Genomic DNA, 9,625 nt, shown 5'->3' with positions numbered 1-9,625 from the left:
CCTTAACATTCTCTTATTTTTTTAGTTTTATCTAAGACTGAAAGATAAACATTGAGTCCTGTACTATTATAATTTTGCTACCAGTTTCTCCCTGAAACTGGATTAGATTTTTCTTTAAATATAAAACCTATGCTGTTTTATCTATGGATATTAACTATTGGTATTGATTGGTGCCCTTAAGAATAATATAGGTTCCCATCTTATTTCTTTTCATTATGCCTATTTTTGTTGTAGCTTTATTTAAAAGCCATGATTGCTTTTCCTGCTTTTTTGGGTTTCTCTTATGGATAATAGAGACTACTATAGCCTCTGATTTTTAACTCTACTGAATCTTTATATTTCAAGGGTATGGCTTAAAAAACAACAAATTATTGTAAATAGCAATTGTTTCTGTTTTGGCCAGAAATCCTGAGGGTCTTCTCCTCTACTTCTGATTGTTTTGTTATTTTATTTCTCTCTCTCTCTCTCTCTCTCTCTCTCTCTCTCTCTCTCTCTCTCTCTCTCTCTCTCTCTCTCCAGAGAAGAGGTCATTCTTTGCCTTATTTCTAACCTAGCCTTAATCCTGATGGACATTGCCTCAGTCAAACTGAGAATTGGTAAAGATCTTGGCATAAGGCCAAAGTCTCCCACTGCATCAGCCATCTCCAGTCCTCCTGATTTATATCTTGCCACAGGACTGAGATGACTCTGGAGAAGAGAGTGAGACTGGTGACTTTGCACAACCCTCCCTCACTTAAAACCAATTTGCTTTCAAGTCATGGCATCATCAATAGCCTGCTACGAAATATTCAAAGAAACAGGGAAAGTTTTCAAGTACAGTGAACTGTTCCTTTACAGACAGATAGACAAGAATTGAATAGTACTGAAATAGTACTGAATAATACTACTGAATAGTACTGAAAAATAAGAGATGGTTTGAGATCCATTAACTGGCTTGAAGTCATTAATGTCCCACTATTTACTAAACTGCTAGGTGGCACAGTAGATAGAGTGACTGGAATCAGTAATACTGGAATCAGTAATTGACTTCAAATTTAGCCTTAGATACTTATTAGCTGTGTGACCTTGGGAAAATCACTGAAAACCTGTTTATCTTAGTTCCTCTTCTATAAAATGAGCTGGAGAAGGAAATGGCAAGCCACTCCAGTATCTTTGTCAAGAAAAAAACAAAAAAAATGGGATCCCAGAGAGTCAGACGTGATTGAAATGATTCAACACTTTCTAAGATCCTAGAGATCTGATAGTGCCCCTAACCAAACTCCTTACTGCAACTTCTCATCAAGCCAGTTCTATTCTTTCTGATAGTTTCCTTACCCTCTAGAGTTTTTTACATCTCATACTTAATCAAAAGTGATATGCCCTTTGCCTCATTTTCTCAGGAACTAGCTCTCTGATAAATGGCAATGGATGGATCAAATGAATTAATTTGTTTAATGTATTAACTAGTTAATGTGATGCCCTTAGCTGAATTAATATTCTATTCATTGTCCTTAGTTCTTGATTAGTTTTACTGTCTTTTATCTCTTACTTTCTGATTGTCTTCTATGTGGGCTTGGTTGCCTTAGGTTCAAAACCAGAGAGAATGTTTTATATAATTTATTGAGTCTTGCAGCATTTAGACTTATTCTGGGCACCTTGTAGGTGTGTAATAAATACAAGTTGTTGGTTTTACTTGGTGAGGTTTGAATCCATTTAAAAGCCTTTCCCACAAGACTAAAGAAATGACTCTTATGGCAGGAACTTTAAATATGATAATTGGTGGGAGAGATATCTTTGGCCATGGATTATAGAATCATAACTTTAACTGTGAGGTTGTCAACACTTTTATTTTAGAAGTGAGGAAAATGAGGCCCAGGAAGTGAAGTGATTTGCCCAAGGTCAAACATGAAATGTTATAGCCTTTCAGAGTCCCTCAAAGCTCATCACTTACTTTAGGGGTTTACCTGAGAGATTATCCCTATATGCATCTGTCTCAGAATCATGAGGCAATAAGGTATGGTGAAAGAGCACTTGACTTGAAAATAGATGACCTGGATTTAAATCTTTATTCTGCCACTACCTATGTGAGTTTGGATGGTTCATAACCTTTCTGAGCCTCGATTTCCTCATTTATAAAATGAGACAGTTAAACTAAATGACCTTTTTGAACCTAAATCAACACTGTACAGTCCTGTGATTCTTAACCTAGAAACAGGCCCCAACACTCTACCCCACCCCCTTCCCCCTACAAAGGACTATTGTTCCAAAGTTATGATGTCATCCTTCATTTGTAGATTCAAAGAATTTAGAGAAGACCAAATTTGGCTTCAGGCAGAGAGACCTAGATGGAATTTAATATTGGGCAATCTAGTTTGTAGTATGAAACTTTTTATCTTCTTGACTTAAATTTGCTAGGAGGGCTGTGGTCTGTTTTGGAAGTGTTTGCAGCAGGAGAGGGGCAAAGATAATCAAAAAGAAACTGCTTGAAACATACTTACTTTACTGATTCCAGTTGTTCCCCCTAAGAATCTACAGGCTTGACGAAATAGGGAAGGAAAGAGAAAAATTTGAAACTCAGACTCTTTCAAAAAATGAATGTTGAAAATTGTCTTTACATGTAATTAAAAGAAAAACTATTAAATTTTTTAAAAGGGGGGAAAAAAGAATTCTCTGACTTCTTGCTTATAGGTGTTGCTCCCCAAGAGCTCTGTATGGTAGTCTGCTCCTCCTGCTTTCTTTCTCTTGAATCATGACTTGGCTATGATAAAAAGACATATCTAGGGTCAGTGAACTCTCTATCTCTAAGAAATGTTCCTTCTTTGCTACTGCTCCTCCCTAAACCAAAACCAAGGGTTATGGTTATTCTGGCTAACAAAGGTCATGAGGAACCCTGATGGTCTATTAGACAGTCTTTATAAATTGCTATGACCAGAGAACTTCATCATCTTATGGTCAACCTTGTAGGGATGAACTTCTCTGAATTTAACCAGGTTGGTCTTATGAAAATAAAGGTTTTTTTTTTCTTGAGTCCACACTTACTATCTTTCTAGTATTGCAGGACTTGCTGGGTCTTGTGTTCAGTTGGCATAGTCTTTGACAACCCATTATCACTTCCTTGCTTCAGAGAAGCACTGGACTAGGACTTCAGTATAGGATCATCTGCAAAATGGAGATTATTATTACTCACTTCGTGAAAAAAGAGAGGGGGGTAGTGCAGAGGATAGAGTGTTGACCCAAGAGACAGTAAGACCTGGATTTGAGTCTTTGATACATCCTAATTGTATGACTCTGGGCAAGTCCCTTACTCTCTAAATACTCCAAGCAACTATCCTTAGAGAGAAGTTATAGTCTTTTAGAAAGAACTATAAGTTACAGAGAAGTTGCAGAGAAGCTGTAGCCTCCATTTGGAGAAATTTATTCATTTAGGAATTCTTCATGCCAAATGAAATTACAGTTAAAATGAAAGAAAACTAACTAGTCCAGGGAATTATTAGAGGAAACAATACAAACTATGAAGTTGCATATAAATAAGTTGTTGTTATTAATTCTTTCAGTGCTGAAAAAAATTTTCTTTTCATCCAAATCCTGAATATTTTGTGCTAAATTTGGATCAAAATATGAATTTCACAAGGAATCAATTAAAGTTTATTTTAGTTTCTTCCTAACTACCCTATAAATGAACTTAAAATAACTAAATAGCAAATAAAAAGGGGAAAGAATGTATTTTTCAACATAACATACTTCTGCATCAAAGGAGTTAAAATCTAGTGCTCTGCATTTATCCAAAGAATTCATTTATTGAATTTTTCAAATTGCTCAAAGCCTCAGGGAATTATAAAATTAAATATAATTATAATTGACATTAATTAAAATATTTAAATCCTATGATACTAACATAAAAATGTAATAAAAAGAAGTTGTTAAGTTGTATCTGATTCTGTAACCCCATTTGAGTTTTTCTTGGCAAAGATACTGGTTTACCATTTCCTTCTCCAGTTCATTTCACAGATGAAGAAACTGAAGCAAACTGAGGGCTAAGTGACTTGTCCAAGATCATACAGCTAGTGAGTATCTGAGACCTCAGTTGAACTCGGATGTTTCTGACTTAAGACATGGTGCTCTATCTACTTCACCACCTAGCTGCCCCTAACAAAAAAAAAAAGAAAAACTAGTCCATAAAATATGGCCTTGGCATGGTTGTGGATACTGGCAAGTTTTTCTTTTTTTTAAATAGTAAGATTTCTATCTTGCCCAAAGACGTTAATAAGATGGTTCCATGGCATGATATCTGTAATAATATGACACATAGAGGTGATTACATGTTCATTTTTTTATAGAATCATGGAATTAGAAAACTAGAAAGTATTTTTTAGATCATCTAGACTAATCTAATATTATATATATATATGTACACACACATACACACACATACACACACAGACACACACAGACACACACAGACACACAGACACACACAGACACACACACAGACACACACAAAGACACACACACACACACACACACACACACACACACACACACACACACACACACACACACACACACACACACGCCTCTTAGGAAACTATTAGGGCTTTGGTTAGGGTGAAACAGCAACAGCTGCCAGCAATCAAGGCAATCAAACTCCCTTGATGTCAGACTACTAAGTAAATTTCCAGACATTACAGTCTTTGCTACTTTCTCTTTCTTTCTTTAAAAAAAAATAGAAGCCCACTGAACCATTACTTCATTATAGAGGCAGATAAGACTTGTTTGGTTTGGCACCAGAGTGCTAATGGATGAAATAGACCAATGGTTGAGAATTATTAAGAGGCAAATATCAACATGTATAAGGAAAAAGTAACAATAAATTTTTGTTGTTGTTTAGTTGTTTTTCATTTGTGCTTGACTCTTCATAAACCCAACTGGGGTTTTCCTGACAGAGAATTTGCCTTCCCTGGCTCATTTTACAGATGAGGAAAGCATAGTTAAATTACTTGCCCAAGGTCATATAGCCAGTAAGTATCTGGGGATGGATTGAACTCATGAAGATGAGCCTTCTTGACTCCAGACCTGGGACTTAATCCACTGAGCTGCTTAGTTGCCTCAACAATAAATTATATATGTCAAAATTAGAGTGAATTATCTTGGGAAGTAGTGAGTCTCCTATTACTTGAAGTCTTCAAATGGAAGAAGGATGAACACACACCAAGAATGGTTTAGAGGGGATTCCTAACAAGGTAGATGATGAGGTGACTGGAATTCTTTGATTCTGTATAGTGGAAAGAACATTGGTTATGGCATTAGAAGCCTCCAAGATCAAGTCTCAGTTCTGTCACTTAATGATGAAATGGTAATCACATGGGCTAATCACACATCTCTTTTTACTTTACTTTTCCCTATCTGTAACATGGGGATAATAATACTTGTACTTATCGCACTTATCTCAACACAACTGTCAAGAATTATTTTTGATTGCTGTACCCTACAACTGGAGGATGCAATGGTGGAATGAGTGTCTTCTTGATTTTCTTTTATTTGAACATATAACCCTTTGGAGATTGTTTACATTTTTTTTGGGTGGGCCTAGATCTTGGAGGCCATTGTACCCAACTCCCTCATTTAAAGAAGAAACTTAAGTGACTTGGCTAGGATCACCTAGCTAAATGTCTAAGGAATGATTCAAACCCAAGTTTTCTTGACTCCAAATTCAGCACTCTATCCACTATTCTATGTTTCTTCTCACTCTTTGTCAGAGTGTGTGCTGGCATATGTAAAAGGAGAGACATGTTAAAGACACAAGACTTACAGAAGATGACTTTCCTTCTTGAGATGCTAAGGGTCTAGAATTGACCTGATTATATTTATGAGTTCCAGCTCATCTCCTAGGCAGGCTGAGAGGATGGCTGCAGAAATTGTAGCATTAAACTCTCCTTAAAAGGCTTTGTCCTCAAATACTTCTTTTGTGCTGTAAATTTGTGTCATTCGTTTGAGTCAAGTATTGTTTGTCCAGAAGCTTCCCTCCTCCACAAAAGCAAATGTGTTTCCTAAGAGTATCTCAGTGAAACATTAGCCTTCCAAACCCATAAACACTTAGTTTAGGCTGTTAGGTAAAAGAGGTTATTCTTTGCTTCATTTCTTAATTACTGAGTTTAGCAAGTTCACTAAGCTTTCTGCTGAGTACAGTGCAATGAGACAATGGGACAGAGGACAAAAGATTGTAAATGGGGATGGGGAAAAGAGAGGTTTGGAAATCACACCTTATGAAGGGTAGGCTCAGAGTAAGGAAGGAGTGGATTTCAGAACACAGATTTTGCTTACTCCATAATTTTTCCTTTGGCTGTTCCTGGTTTTTCTCTTAGAGACCCTGCAAATAGTTTACTCTGGGCTGTGGGGTTCCTTAACATTCTTCTAGGACTAACACTACCCCTCTGTCAATCAGAAAAGAAAAGCAGTTTCTTAATCTCTTCTGCTCAATATTGATCTCTGGAAGTACTGGGTAGAAATCATCCTCCAAACTTTGAAGGGATGGACTGTCTCAGTGTCTGGGCCCCTAAAGTTGGGGGTGCCTCAGAACCAAGGTCTGATCCAACAAGGAATAGTTGGGAGTAAAGGGACACTTACTATTCAGATGTTGCCTGAAATCTGACATAGGCTAAGCTGCTTTCACAATTCTCTGCATGATACCTGGAATGGGGATTATTAACTTGGTGCCCATAGACCCCTTGTATGTGAATAGATTTCAGTGGATCCATGAACTTGAATGGAAAAAATACTTTTACTGACCTTTTATTTCCATTGTAATCTTATATTTTTATGCATTTGACCAATTTATTCTGAGGAAGGGTCCCTAACATTCACCAGACTGCCAAAAGGGTCCAAGATACACACATACATACTCATAAGTTAAGAATCTGATTTAGTAGGTCCTCAATAAAGATTATTTGCTCTATCAGTGCCTTTGTTTTTCTCTAGGATCAAATGAGATAATATTTGTAAAGCATTTAGTAGAGCTTGGTACACAATAGCACTTATTAAATGACTGTTCCCTTTCTCCTTCCCCCACAGAAAGCAAATAAACCTGCAATATGCTACCTCATAGGAATAGTAGGAGGAAAAGATGTAGAAATGATTATAAGTCATTTGGCAATAAGTATGTTATCTATAAAGAGCAAATAGTAAAATAAAAGAAAGCTCATGAGATTATGGAGAAAGCCAAATACTCGAAGTAGGCGTTTTAAAGAAAGTCTTTCCAGTCAGTACAAGCCCTCAGATTATCTTTATAGGATTTGTGCAGGCTTCACCCTCCCCACTCTGCAGCTGCTTCAGGTGGGTTAGGAGAGCGTAATGAATTACCTTTCTCAAATCTGGTGTGTTCCCATTTCTAAATAACAATAGGCTGACACCTGTTAATACACAGAAACTGGAAAGTGCTTTTGCTTGCAGATGTTACTGATTTTTATAGAAATCAAACAGCAAGATAATGAATCAGGAGAACTCCTGATGGAAGGGGACCCTTCCCAAAAACAATAAGTGATATCATCACTTATAATTGCCATCTTTTCCTTTTCATGTGGACCTGTGATTTCTGTGGTGTAGGAGCTCTTGGTGAAGAACCTCCCTTAAAAATGATGAAGACTGGCAATTACATTCTTCGAGATTTTGCCTCGAGGTAACAAGATGGTGGAGCAGGGGATAGAGAGCCAGACCTGAAGTGGGGAATTCTCAACTTTCTAAATTCAAATCTGACTTCAGATTATGTAGGAGCTGTGTGACCCTGGACAAGTCACTTAATGCTATTTGCTCAAGTTTCCTCATCTGTAAAATGGGCTAGAGAAGGAAATAGCAAACCCCATCAATATTTTTGCCAAGAAAACTCCAAATGGGACATGTTTGAAACCACTGAATAACAGTATCAAGATGCTACATGAGTTACATTTAGGATTCATACAGTCAGTATATTTCCCAGTATACAAGTGGATCCCACTCTGATACAATTTGAAATCAATAAAATGGAAATGTTTCTACCTAAAGTCCTCCCTAGTCTGTCTCCAATCTTTTTTGGTTTTAATTTAAAATATTCACCTTCACCTAGAGCAAGTTCAAGCTAAACTGAATAGCTAGCTGCTTCCTGAATTTAACATTTCATCTCTTTTTTTCTCTCTGTGCTTTCACAAATGGACTCCCCTTCTTATCTCTGCCTCTCAGAATTCTTTTCTTTTTTTCCCCCCTAGGGCCATCTCAGGTATAACCTCCTTTGTGAAATTTCCCATGATGGTAGTATCACTATCTTCTTCAAATTACCATGTATTTACAGAATCACATAATTTTAGAGCTATAAATACCTCAGCAACGTATTAGTCCAACTTGTGCTCAAAAAGGAATTTTCACTAAAGCATATTCTAAGGATGGACATCCAAACTCTATGTGAAGACCAATAATGAATGGAAATTCACTATCCCTGAAGCAGAACATGTTAATCCAGGTATATCTGATCTCAGTAGATGGCCTTGTTACCTCCTTATTTCTTAAAGTTAGGCCTCTCTTAATGCAGGACAAGATCATGTTAGCATTCCAATGGCCATATGTCAGACTCATATTACATTTGTGATATGCTTATTTTCCATAATGACTTCTTCATTTTGATTTTTAAGGAAGACTTTACATTTCACTTGATTTTTTTTTAAGGAAGATTTTACATTTATTCTGACTGAACTTCATCTTATTAAATTTAGCATAGTGCTGTAGTCCATCAAGATCTGATGAGTTAGTTATCCTTTCCAACTTTGTATCATCAGTAACACTAGAAACCTTTGATCTGGCCATCATCCAGGTTCCAAATCCACCTAACTTTAAGATTAACTTAGCCCATATTTTTTCATCTTTTCCACAAAGATAATGGTGATAGTGACTGTATGAACCTGTGATTTCATTGGTATTTAGAACTTCCCATACCAAGGCAGGTTGGTACTTTCACTGAAACCATTGCCTAGAATCCCGAGAAGGCAAATGACTTGATCAAGGTCACCCCATTGGTATGTGATAGAGGTAAGATTTGAACCTAAGTTTTCCTACTTTCAAGGCTAGCACTCTATCCACTGTACTATACTGCCTTTGATAAGAGTAATATGAAATACTTTAACAAATGGTTTGCTGAAATCTAGATCAAATATATCAATAGTATTAACCTGATCTACTAGTTAAGTAACACTTTCAAAAAAAAAAAGAAAAAAGAGCTGTCTGGCTTGACCTGTTCTTGATGAAGCCATACTTATTCATTCTAATCATTGCCTCCTCTTCTATGCATCGAGTAATCTCTATAATGATCCATTTTAGAATTTTTCCAGTAATTAAAATCAAACATTCTGGTATATAATTTGAAGACTATGATCTCACTCTCACTTTCTTTTTTTTAAGCAGGAGGGATATGGGACCATTTCATCTTCTTCATCCTGTTGGTTCCTATCCCATTCTTCACTTTTTCACATTTTCACCAGTAGTAATAATCTGCCACTTTAATCACATCTGCTAGTTCTCTCAGTCCTGAAGGATGTGGCTCATCTGGACCAGGTGACATGAATTCATCAAGGGTGGCAAGGTGCTCTCTTGCTATCTCCTTACTGATTTTTGGTATCACCTATCCACC

This window comes from Macrotis lagotis, chromosome 4, assembly GCF_037893015.1.
Source record: "Macrotis lagotis isolate mMagLag1 chromosome 4, bilby.v1.9.chrom.fasta, whole genome shotgun sequence".
Taxonomy (NCBI): Eukaryota; Metazoa; Chordata; class Mammalia; order Peramelemorphia; family Peramelidae; genus Macrotis; species Macrotis lagotis.
This window is presented reverse-complemented; position numbering follows the sequence as displayed.